Source organism: Acanthopagrus latus, chromosome 1 (assembly GCF_904848185.1).
Source record: "Acanthopagrus latus isolate v.2019 chromosome 1, fAcaLat1.1, whole genome shotgun sequence".
NCBI lineage: Eukaryota > Metazoa > Chordata > Actinopteri > Spariformes > Sparidae > Acanthopagrus > Acanthopagrus latus.
Window position 1 is genome coordinate 32,398,197 of NC_051039.1, and position 12,761 is coordinate 32,410,957.

General features: G+C 41.7%; 1 protein-coding gene across 1 annotated transcript in view; it reads left to right on the forward strand.

Moving 5' to 3' along the window:
• The window catches only part of LOC119016612 (microtubule-associated tumor suppressor 1 homolog), a 106,465-nt gene that overhangs the window by 18,470 nt on the left and 75,234 nt on the right, over positions 1–12,761 (forward strand). The window lies entirely within an intron of this gene.

A 12,761-nucleotide genomic window follows, 5' to 3' on the forward strand; every position in this document is an offset into this window, starting at 1 on the left:
TCCTGGAAGTGGAGAGCCACAAAATAATTTATGATGTCACCAATCCGTTTTATAAGGATGCTCATAAGAAGGAGGCTGCGTGGAATGCCATATCAGCAGCTTTGGGTGTGGATGGTGAGTTGATAATAACTGGCTTAAGTACTGATGTAATGCAAACTGTGTAATCATGTAATTAGATTGAGCATTCAAGCTATTATGTTATACAATTTGAAAACCCATTAAAAAGTGTTAAGTAACCCAACATATCAGGGCAGTGGTGTTATTTTGTGATAATGAAAAATTATATAGACAAATATATTGCAAGTATTTTATGTGATGATATAAAGTTCCATGATATGTAATTTAAACATATATTTGTGATGCTGCTTGACATTAGTTAAAGTGAATAAAGTCACAGACATTCAACTGCTTTGCTAAATTTTAAGTTTAAGTTTCTGTAGAGTGGTTTCTGTTGGGGGATGGTCTTGTACTTTACCTTGCCTTTGTCTTGACCCCTTTCCACAGGAGGTGTTACTTTCACACTGACAAGAATTCCTCACACAGTTTTTCTTAAAAACCTTTTATTTTAAGAACTAATCACACACATTTTTACAATTATTTGCATTCTCAACAAACACACAAACTCCAAACATGACAAAACAACAGTAGTTACAGTTGTCCAAAGGTCTTTAAACTTATTACACTATCCTGTCCTGCCACGACACACTGTCTTCGGAGGAGGTGAAGAAAGTTGCAAAGCACTCTCTCACAGCACAGGTCTCCCTTGAAGCCCTGTCCCCCCCCCCCCCCCCCCCCAAGCCTCTTCCAACAGCCTCACATTTTCAGAAGGGGAAAGTAGGAAATTGTGCAAGATGCAGGTAGTCGTCACGAGCGTGTCCACATTTTGGGGGTGCAGGTTAATACTGCGATGGAAAATCCTCCACCAGGATGCCAGAATGCCAAAAGCATTCTCAACCACCATCCTCGCCCTAGAGAGTCTGTAGTTGATAAACCTTTTTTTTTTGAGAGGGAGATTGTGTTTGGGGTAGGGTCAGGATCAGGTAGGGCTACAGGAGGAATGCTGCGTCAGCCACCATGGCATAAGGCATATCCCCGAGGTGAGCAGCATCAAGCAGAGAGGTATTTTGTGGGACATGCAGTGTCTTGCTCTCCATTCCTCTTCCCATGTCCGATCCTGCGTACACCCTGCCATCACTTGTTCTCCCGAAGTCTTCCATCTAAATGCACCTGAATCTGTAGTCAGCATCCACAAGTGCCAAAAGCACAATAGAGAATGTCTTTTTGTAATTGAAATATTGGCTACCAGACAGTGGTGTGCTTGGAGGATGACAAGTTTGCCGTCAAGTGCTCCCAGGCAGTTTGGGAAGTTACATTTTTCCCAGAACCTTTGTGCAACCTCCTTCCAGGTGTCTGGTGTTGGCCTGGGTAGGAACTTCTCGATCATTCCCTTTTCAATAGCTGCACAAACCATATGGACCGAGTTGGCAGCTGTTGTGTAACCCAGGCAGTAACTGAAAGCAAGGCTGAGTCATCTGAAGCCAAGTACCTGATTAGGGAATAACAACAACAAAACCAAATTACATGGGAGATAATTTTATTAACCTGTCTCTTTACTTTGTTTCAGCTGATGCTTGCAAATCAAGTGGAGGACTCTCAGGGACGGTTTTGTGAAAAGCTGAAAAAAGGTTCTAGCAAGTGGCTCTGCGGGCAGTCCAGCTAAAGACAGGAAGTATAAGGACATCATGTCCTTTCTTTTGCCGTAACTGCAACCAAGAAGGTCTGTATGACATGATGTAACAGTGATAACAGTATTGATGATCAACAGTATAAACATTTCAAATAAACTGATCATCAAATCCCTAAGCAAATAATAAGAATCAGAATTAGTATTCTTTTAATGTAATATTTTTACTATTACATAAATTAACTTTAGCCTTGTTTTTTTTTCTTTATAGTACAAAAAGTTACCTCTGCTGCTGTGGAGGAGAGGTCTGCGACACCACTGTCTTTTTGTGGTTCAGATGAACAGGCCAGCACCAGCATACAACCACCAGCATCTGGGACAGCAGAACCTCAACCCTCCACTTCTGGGGAGAGGGCCCAAAGGTCCAAGAGTAGCACTTGGCCACTATCTACAGACACTGAAGAGCATCTTATTGCGGCCCTTCGACAGCCAGATCCCAAACCTGAAACAGGGCTTGATGAATCATATTATTTCGCCCCAAGCCTCATCCCGGTCCTTAAAGGGATATTCCGGTGTAAGTTTAATCCATGGTCCAACACACCATGACACCAAAAAGGACCCCCCACCTCAAGAGATAAAGTTTGCGGACCCCTAGCTTATGTAGTTTCGGCATCCTCAGAAATGACCGCACAACAATACACTGCTGTGAATGGGTCAAAGTATAAATCGCCATCAAAAAGCCACAAATAATTCTTGGGAGCTTTGTTGTGGTCAATGATTTATTGTCTGTAACATGTAAAACTCACCTCAGTGCAACAGCCAGTCTCTGCTTGGGTTCTACGGCTGCTCTGTAGTTGGTAGACTGCCTGGTGAGTTCAGGTCCGATGAATGATAGGAGCTCATCCATTTGCTCTGCAGTCATGCAGAAATACTGGTGATGGCGTTGACTGTCCAGCCGCAGTTCAGCCACAAGATGATGAAAATCCCCTTGTTGATGCCTGCGCTGGTTCAGTGGATGGACCCAATGCAGACTCCTTCTCCTTCCACCCCTCCTCTGTAGTCTTGCAAGTAGGAGCAGGAGAGCTATTGTTCTCCTCTTAAAAGCAGACACTGAAATATACAGAATAATTTTGAGAATTACTACATTATTATTGTGTAAAAACTAAATCACATTCACTAAATTGTTTCCTCTTATAACTTTACTGTAAACTGCAACAACTTTGATCTAGTTAATATTTGACTGGTGCAGTTTTATCTCTTCTCTGTTGGCTGCAGCTAAAAAAGGTGGCTGGGACAACAACAACTAAAGGTAAACTTTATCAATAAAGCAGTTTCTAGACAGATAGAAAATCTAAAAGAAACACAAAATAAATTAAGAGCATTTACATATAAAACAGGCTACTTAACCATAGTGGAGAGACAAATCCAGAATGTCCGCCCTTCTTGTACTCCTTCATTGGGAACACTGACCTTTATCTCTTGGTTGTTGTGTTTATAACACATACCTTTAACTGCGGTCTCGCGCGATTACGTAATTATCGCAAGAACTCCTTGGTCTTGCAACGTCACAGTTGTCCTACCGTACTGCGCTGTGGCGGACTCAAACTGCGACCGGTGGGGATTGCCGGACGGTGGACCAAAACTGGATCGGAGACACAACTCAGCGGAGACGTATCCAGTGGAAATTGTTGTCACCTGCTCCGTGCAACTAGTCTCTGCTGCAGCTTTCCCTGCTTGCCTTCTGCCAATCTCTCTCAGGTGCGGTGACTTGGTTTAGGGGTGTCACAACTAGGATAAGGTTTTCAAAATAAAAGCACACACTCCCAGTGTACGAGACATTCAATAAAAACACACAATTAAAAACACACACTGAAAAGCAAACAGCATAACAAAAGTTAAAAACACTGGGAGTTTAAAATACACACAATAAAAACCACTACCTTACACATGTGACATATCAGCCCCATGTTATGGTCCATGATGAAATCATGTACCTGCTACAAGAAGACTGCTCCTCCCTGGATAGACCCAACACCGTTGTCCAAGTCATTTTCTTGGACTTCTCCAGCGCCTTCAACACCATCCAAGCCCAGGCTGCTGAGGGCCAAACTGGAGAACATGCAGGTGGAATCCCCCCTCATTACATGGGTCGATGACTATCTTACAGGCAGACCACCATTGTGAGATTACAAGACTGTGCGTCTGACCATCTGATCAGCATCATTGGTGCCCTCCAAGGAGCTGTGCTGTCTCCCTTCCTCTTCACCACCTACACTGCAGTACCATTCTGAGTCGTGTCATCTGCAGAAATTCTCTGATGACACAGCCATTGTGGGGCTTGTAGGGAGGGAGGATGAGTATAGAGTAGTAGGCAATTTTGTTAAGTGGTGTGAGGAGAACCATCTGCAGCTGAAACATAACAAAGACGGAAGAGATGGTGTTGGGCTTAAGGAGGAACTACCCCGGCCTCTCTAGTCTGCATTGGTGGGACAGACGTTGACATTGTGAATTCATACATATACATATATATATATATATATATATATATATATACAGTCATGGAAAAAATTATTAGACCACCCTTGTTTTCTTCAATTTCTTGTTCATTTTAATACCTGGTACCACTAAAGGTATAATACAATGAACACGGCAAAAAATGCAGCTGATCACATAATACTTTATGTCCTATTTGACATTCTTAAGCTTAATTGTATTCCCAGGGTATATAAGAGGCCATTTCATGTCATAAGCAGCACTGCACATGCAAAGGCTTAGAGTGGTTTCCTGCTTACATTCAAGCCATAGCACAACTCAGAAGTTGTCAGCTCTCACATAATGCCTAAAACAAAAGAATTATGTGAAGCCACAAAGGCAGCAATCTTGGCACTGCTGGAAATTGGCATGAGTGAGAGACAGGTAGCAAAAAAACTAAAGATCTCCAAGACAGCTCTTCATTACAACAAGAAAAAACAAGCCGAACACGGCACTACCAAATTGCTACCTGGCCGCGGCAGGAAACGTCTCTCTACCCCACGAGATGACCGTGCACTCGTCCGTTCCTGTGTCAGGAATCGTCGTCAGACCTCCAGGGACCTTCAAAATGAGTGGGCACTGTCGAGAAATGTGACTTGTTCGGCAAGGACAGTTCGAAACCGACTTGTTGAAGCTGGTCTGAAGTCACACAGAGCACGGAAGAAGCCCTTCATCAACGAAAGGCACAGGAAGGCCCGGTTACTCTTTGCTAGGGATCACAAGGATTGGACTGTTGATGATTGGGCTAAGGTTCTCTTCAGTGATGAATCCAATTTTGAATTGATGCCCACTCCAGCTAACTTACTGGTTAGGAGGAGGCCTGGAGAAGCCTACAAACCAGACTGTCTTGCCCCTACAGTAAAACATGGGGGTGGATCAGTGATGATCTGGGGTTGTTTCAGTATGAGTGGAACAGGGCAAATGCAATTGTGTGAAGGGCGAATGAACCAGGTCATGTACAGGGCTACTCTTGAAAACAGTCTTCTTCCATCAGCTGGAAAACACTTTCCTGCCTCGAATGACTGGATTTTCCAACAAGACAATGCCCCTTGCCACACAGCAAGGTCAGTTAAAGCCTGGATGGAGAACCACAACATTCGCACCATGCCTTGGCCTGCTCAATCACCAGATCTGAATCCAGTTGAAAACCTATGGAAAATCATCAAACTCAAAATGGAGAACCACAAGCCCAAAAATAAAGCAAATTTGTTTGAATTTGTGCAACAGGAATGGGCTGCTGTGACAGCAGAACAATGTCAGAAGCTGGTGGAGAGCATGCCAAGACGCATGGCTTCAGTCATCAAAAACAATGGTTACGCAATCAAGTACTAACTCCTGTGTGTATCATGTGTTTAAAGCAAACAGAAAAGAAAACATGGAATGCTTAAAAGCAGTGTTTTTGGCAGTACAGTGCCATAGCTATTGATGTAAGAACTTAAGTGATTTTGGTTACTATCAAGAAAACCATGGAAAATGGCTAGATATCAGCTCTTAAATTAAACTCTTACGAGCTATTTTTGTTGTTATCATTATATTTGTCCAAACAAATGTGCCTTTAGTTGAACCAGGCATTAAAATGAACAAGAAATTGAAGAAAACAAGGGTGGTCTAATAATTTTTTCCATGACTGTATATATATATATATATATATATATATATATATATATATATATATATATGAGAATAAAAACCCTCCTTATCTGTCGGATGCTGCAGATGCCATATTTCAACCATAATCCTTGTTTCAGCTAAATCACTCAGAACAACCACTGAAGCTATAGTGGGAGGTGGTTTTGTAGAAAAATTTGGGACTAGATAACAATTAAAGTCACCTCCAATAATAACATTCGAGGTGAAGTCCAGTATCAAATCAAATGCTTTACGGAAGAAATCAGGATTATCAATATTTGGACAATAAATATTAAACATCGTTATTGGAAGGGAGTTTATGTGTCCAGATATCATCAAATACCTACCATATGCGTCTGCTGTCATACGATCAAGACTAAATGGTATATTTTTTCAGAAAAGAATTCCCCCCTAGACTTGCGGGTAAAAGGTGCTTGATAAACTTGGGAAATCTGATTTGCTCTCAACCTGCGCTGCTCATTTACACCAATGTGTGTTTCCTGAAGAAAAATTATGTCTGGTTTTAATGACTTGAGATGCAAGAAGACGCGACCTCTTTTAATCACATGGCCCAATCCCTTTACATTCCATGAGACCAATGTAAATTTATCATTTATGCTGCTACGTGTTACATTAACTGATACTGACATTATCCCTGTAATAAAAGCAATCTGGTATCCTCTCAAAAGTGCACAAAATATAATAAAACAAGACACACAAAGAACATTCATTGTAACCTGAGGTAGCATCCTCAAACAAACCTATGAACCTGAACATGTCCCCTAACTGCCCGCAAGCACTTCCCTAAACGAAGCACAGACTTCCCTTCATGCTCGGGGCTGCTACACGCACAGCCTGAAACACGCTTTCAAGCCTAACTCACTATAAAAGCTGTGATAGCTAATTTAGCCCAGGTTTGCTGCCAAACATGATTGACCCGAATCAGAAGAATTAGATTGAGAGTCTCTCAGTGTGTTGAACACAGTTATCTGAATGAGAGATGTAGCACCAGTCTTTAGCTAAATTCTTTAAGTCAGTGTTGATAAAAGTCACTGCCTCACTCGGTGTACTGAAGACCTTTAACCGCTCCTTGTGCTTTATCCGGAGCCTCGCTGGGAAAAGTAGGCTGTGCTCCACCTTTAGCTCCCGTAGCATCCGCTGGGCCTCGGTGTATTCACGCCGCTGCCGCATCACCTCAGGTGTGTAATCCGGGAAAATAAGCACTTTGTTGCCTTTGTACTCTAGTTGTCGTTCCCTCCAGAGGTGAAGTATGAGCTCCTTCTCCCGATAGAAGTGAATCCTGGTGATGATGGCATGAGGCTTAGCTCCAGCTGTGGGCGGTGGCCGCAGGGTCCGGTGCGCCTGGTCGATAACCACCGGTGACTGAAAACTGTCTTTGCTGAAAAGCTTCGGGATTAATGCCTCGATGAATTCGGTTGGTTTACCGCCCTCTTCCTGCTCAGGAATGCCAATAATCTTAATATTATTGTGACGCGACCGGCCTTCGAGGTCATCCACTTTTAACCGAGCATGTTGCTCTCATCCTTCAGGCCAGAGACTGTCTTCTCCAAGCAGGTTATGCAGCTCTCATGGTCCAGCATACCCTGCTTGTTTGCTCTAATTTATCAAACCTGTTGTTCATGTGTCCCCAGGATCTTGCTGTAAATTTTCTTCCAGATTAATGGCAACAACTCCGTGTTGCTGTCGCTGGAGTCATGATCTGGCTGGCTAGCACTGTTAGCATCAGCGTTAGCAGAGGATGGTCGAGGCCACTCTATGTTTTTTGACGACTTCCTCTGCATGTCGTTGCATAAACTTAACTGGTTAGGCCCCAAATGTGTACAGTTCTTCCCGAGGCTGGTAGAATTATGTGCGAGACTGTCAAAATAATAATTTTACATATTGGAAACTAAATTGAATTGAAATAGGAAACTAAAACTAAAATTTATAAAGTGTAAATAGTGCAAGCAGAGCCTGACCAAGTATGTCACTGACAACTTGTTGCAACTACACAGCCATGTTCTTTTTTTTAAAAATATCAGCATGTCCACACTCTCTGGCAGCAGTTGGGATCTTTGTGCATTGACTGTCTCCTGCAGTTGAAAAGATGCGCTCACTTGGAACGGAGGTAGCAGGGAATGAAAGGCAAGCTTTAGCAAGGTTAGACAGCAGAGGATATTGGGAGCTGTGTTCTTGCCACCACTTCAGAGGGCAGCCACTGAGAGGGATAGGAAAAGATAAACAAATCTCACCTCTCCAGCTGCAGGCTCGTTGTGGGGAAGCCCCGTGAGTCGATTACCGAGTGCAGTAGAGTTCGGCAGCTCAGTGAATATCATTACTGCGGGACTCCACTGCACTCGGTAATTGACTTGCAGGGCTTCCCCACAACAAGGAAGCTTCTCCGTTGGTGAGATTTGTTTATCTTTTCCGACAAAGCCGGCAACGATATCAAATGTTTGATGCGTTGAAATATGTGCTGGGACCCTGTTTCCTATGTTTATGAAATTTGGTGCTGTTCTGAGCATTATTTGTGGCTTTTTGATGGTTATTTATACTTGGATCCATTTGCTGCAGTGTATTGTTGGTGTGCGGTCGTTTCTGAGGATGCTAAAACTACATAAGCTAGTGGTCTGCAAACTTTATCTCTCAAAGGGTGGGTCATACTCGGTGTCAAGGTGTATTAGAACATGGATTAAATTTACACTGGAATATCCCTTAAGCCTGATCTATTTATACCAGAGATTTGCTTAAAATGAAGTTAATTCCTTTTAGAAAAAGGTCACCTGGGGTAAGACTCCCCCCTGCTACTCTGATTTGCATTTGTATAGCTTCCAGCAGTTTCATTTACATGTTAAAGCCTCCCCTAGAATTAGGGGGAGGAGGGTCATGGGAGGACAACTGCCAAGCAAGGGCCACATCAATTTTCAACAATTCACGGCAGTTTTCGGTGTTGCCTGCAAATTGCCGTGTGCAGTCGTAAACCTGAACTTCCACGACAATCTACAGTGCCACTTACTTATGAAAATCCCACTTATCATGCAGCGTATTTTTCTTCTGTTGGGGATTTGGAAGGGGTACCATATATGTATAACTTGTAAACAAATATACAGTATATTTTTATTCTTTACAATATTGTGTTATTCTTTTATGTAGGTACCTACATATACGTTTGTGTCATTGTATTGTATTTGATACCTGTGTCGAGAAAGAAAAAAAGAAAGAAAGAAAGCGAATCATGTGCCCATTCTCCTCATCGTAGTCTGTGTGAAAGTTTCAGATGCAACTCTTCGTCACATTTCTACCCAGAAAAACAGCTTCCGTCCCTGCCAGCAGAGCCAGGTTTCTCCCACAGTTTAATGACAAAACCTTTAACTCACCATGTGTCTGTCACTTCCACTGCTCATGTAAGCTTCATTTGTAAGTAAGTTAGCGTTATTTGTACAGCGCCTTTCACATACCAGGGTCACAAAGCGCTTTACAATTACCACAAGTAATACACTCATGTTGTTGTAGTTTGTGTCAACTAACTACAACAACAACATGTGTTTCCACTATGATGATTACAAGTGAAAATACACACATATACGCTCTCCCAGGAAAAATGAGGTCTGAATTGGATAGAATGTATTGCGTGATTCAATTTCATCTGAAGCTATGACTTTGTAAAAACTTGTTGGCAGTTCTTTTATTAAAAGCCTTCTTGCTGTTTATTTTGTGGTACTGGTTTTGAAGCCAAAGATGAGCAATATGCCGCAGCCTTTAACATTAGAAATGTAGAGATGATGCTTATTATATACATGATGAAGCAGTATGAAAAACTCAGATTTTAAATCCTGATGCTGATTTTTAGCTTCATGTTTAATGTTGTGTGTCAGAACCTTTCCTACTGAAAACGGAGTGCCAGTAATCACTTATGAATGCAGTACAAGTCAGAGAGATGAACCATAAGCCTATATAGTGGTATTGGTCTCTCCATGTGTCTTTTGGTGTTGTTGTAGTTGGTGTAAACTCAGTCTATTGCCTCTTGAGGTACGATGCTGTATTTCAAAGACTGGATATGATTGTCTCTTGAAGTTAATGAGCTAACCAGGTAGTGCAAGCCTAGCCAGTCCTTGTAATACAACATCATACCTCAAGAAGCAATAGACTGATAATAAGACAAAACGGACATATACACAGATAATAATGTATGATAAAATTATGGAAAGACACAAAAACAGGTGCTGACAATGATTTGCTGACAAATTCCCCAAGAAGATTCAGTGAAGAGCAGTCATGTTACCTGCCTAGTTTATTGTCAATTCTGTAATTAAGCAACTGACCACAGAACACGATCTGGTTTACAATGGCAAGTGCATGCCCAATGTAGATAAATGTCCATAAAAGCAGTGATTTCAGGTGTGTTGTATGAACAGAGATTGTTTCTGAGATAGTGCTTAAATGCCCATCTGAGTGGAGATTTATTTTTTTTCTACCGGTTTCCATAAATCCTGCATTTGTGCTCCGAAATGCCAGTCATCCAGCTTTAATTGTATTCAGTTGTGGTGATCACTTGATACGTTTGTAGCAGCTAGAGTACAAAGCAGCAGACATGAGAATCCAGATCCACCTGAGAAAAGAGATGTAGTGTGTGAGAGCAGCCGGCGGAGCTAGTGCTCTCAACAAGACTGTTTATCATGACAGCAAGACACACACTCAACTTTCCCTTCACACTTCCTGTGTCAGACAGGCAGGAACTGATTAGACTATCTATTTTAGTCAGAGTTCCACAAAGACCAATGGCTGGGAGATAATGTTTTCTTCTGCCATCCCTGCCAGCTTCACAGTAGTCACTTCTTTGTTTAAACACATTGCTGTCTTGGAGCGGTCCAGTTATAGGCTTGCTAAATGTTTGGCGCCACAACAACACTGATGACCAGGTGCTGCATCTAAAATGCTTCATAGGTTGTGTGTTTTCACGTACATAACCAAGATCTCACACAGTATACAAAACACATGTGCAGAAACATGTCCATCTTTAGCCTATCAATAAAAATGCGTGTGCGCGCACATGCATGTTTTTGTTCTCACATGACTGTCCCATGAGCCTTTACATGCTTTGAAAGCTTAAATATTCAGCCCATGTGATCCTGTTGGCTTCACTTGTGGCGTACTTCAAGCCTTTTGAAGATACAAAGTTAATCAGATTATTGTGTTAGTTCGTTCCAGTCTACACTGCTGTGTGAGACCATGTGGAGAAATGTTTAGATTCATAATGTAAAGTCCTATGGTGTGATACGTACAGACAGTTTGAAGGACACTGGACATTTTGAGCAATTGGAACACAAACTTTTTGTATTTGTGGTCACAATGCAATTAAACCTGCCCTGCATGTACATGTTAAGCCTACACAGTTACTGTTGTCTATTCACATGCACAGTCAAGTTGAAAGTGTTCAGTGTTTTGTTCTATAAACTCTACGTAATGACTGCTCAGATTTAACTTATCTCTACATTTTCCTCACAACTCTGACACACACTTGGCCCTGTCCCATATTTCACTGTACAATCATGGTTACATTGTAGTCATCGAATTTTGACATGTAGCCAGAGACACGAGAAAGACCATGGAGAGTTGATTACAGAACAAGCAAAAACAGTGCATTTTTACATAAATTGATTTTATCTGCAACCAGACCCAAAAACCAAAACACAAAAAGGAGCTGCTCACTTTAATGTGCCTTATTTTTTCATGCCACAACTTTACCAAAATATGAAGGCTAAAAATGAGGTTGAGAAGAGAATACTACTGCCAGGGGTGTAGTGTGAACCCAGCCCTAGTCCATTTTCATATGAAGGTAGAATTTGACACTGAGATGACTACATCCCCCAGGATATTATTCCTGACTGGATTTCTATTATAGAAGGATCAGTTGGTCTGCCAGATACAGTAGGTAATTGCAGCTGTAATGATTACAAGTGAAAATACTCACATATACACTCTGGGTTTAATAAACTGACAATTGCAGTTAATATTAAAATCACCCGCCTGTCCGCAGGAGGTCTGAACTGGTCTTTAGTGAGAATTTGTCAAGTGATTAAATTTCAGCTGAAGATGTGACTTTGTAGAAACTTGTTGGCAGTTCTTTTATTAAAAGCCTTCTTGCTGTTTATTTTGTGGTGCTGCATGTTTGGAAGTCAAAGATTAGTGATGTGCCACATCCTTTGACATTATAAATGTAGAGATGATGCTTATTGTATATATCATGAAGCAGTATGAAAAACGCAGACGTGAAGATGATATGGATATTGATGAAAAGTAGATTTTAAATCCTGATGCTGACTTTTATCTTCATGTTTAACGTTGTGTTTCAGCACCTTGCCCACTGAAAACGGAGTGCCAGTTATCACTTATGAATGCAGTACAAGTCAGAGCGAGGAATCATAAGCCTATTTAGTGGTATTTAAAAAATAAGAAAATGGCTGGTTTAGGGCATCACTGGACCATGACTGTGTAGCCTAGCAAATAAATTACATTTACACTTTTCATAATTCATCTTTCTCAAATAGTTTTCATGAAATGTATTCATTCAGCAGTTTTTTTAAAAATCGAATCCCTAAAGGGTCAATGAGCTGCACTGTGGCTGTCTCATATATTTTTCGTAATGTTTATTTTTCGTAGTGTTGGTGAGCAAGTGGAGATAGACATCAAGCTAATATGTGCCATTATCACTAACCCTAGCTTTAATGCATAGAGTTCTGGTTAAAGTCTTGCTATCATAGATCTGTACAAGTTCCGAGAAAGCGCAGCAGGCCTCGCATAACGACCCACCCGCACTCTCCAATGCTCCACCGAAGTGGGGAGCGCTGGGGGGATTGAAACAGAACTCAATCTGCTGTTCTGCCAACTGTTCCTTCAGGTGAGGGACCATAGCCTC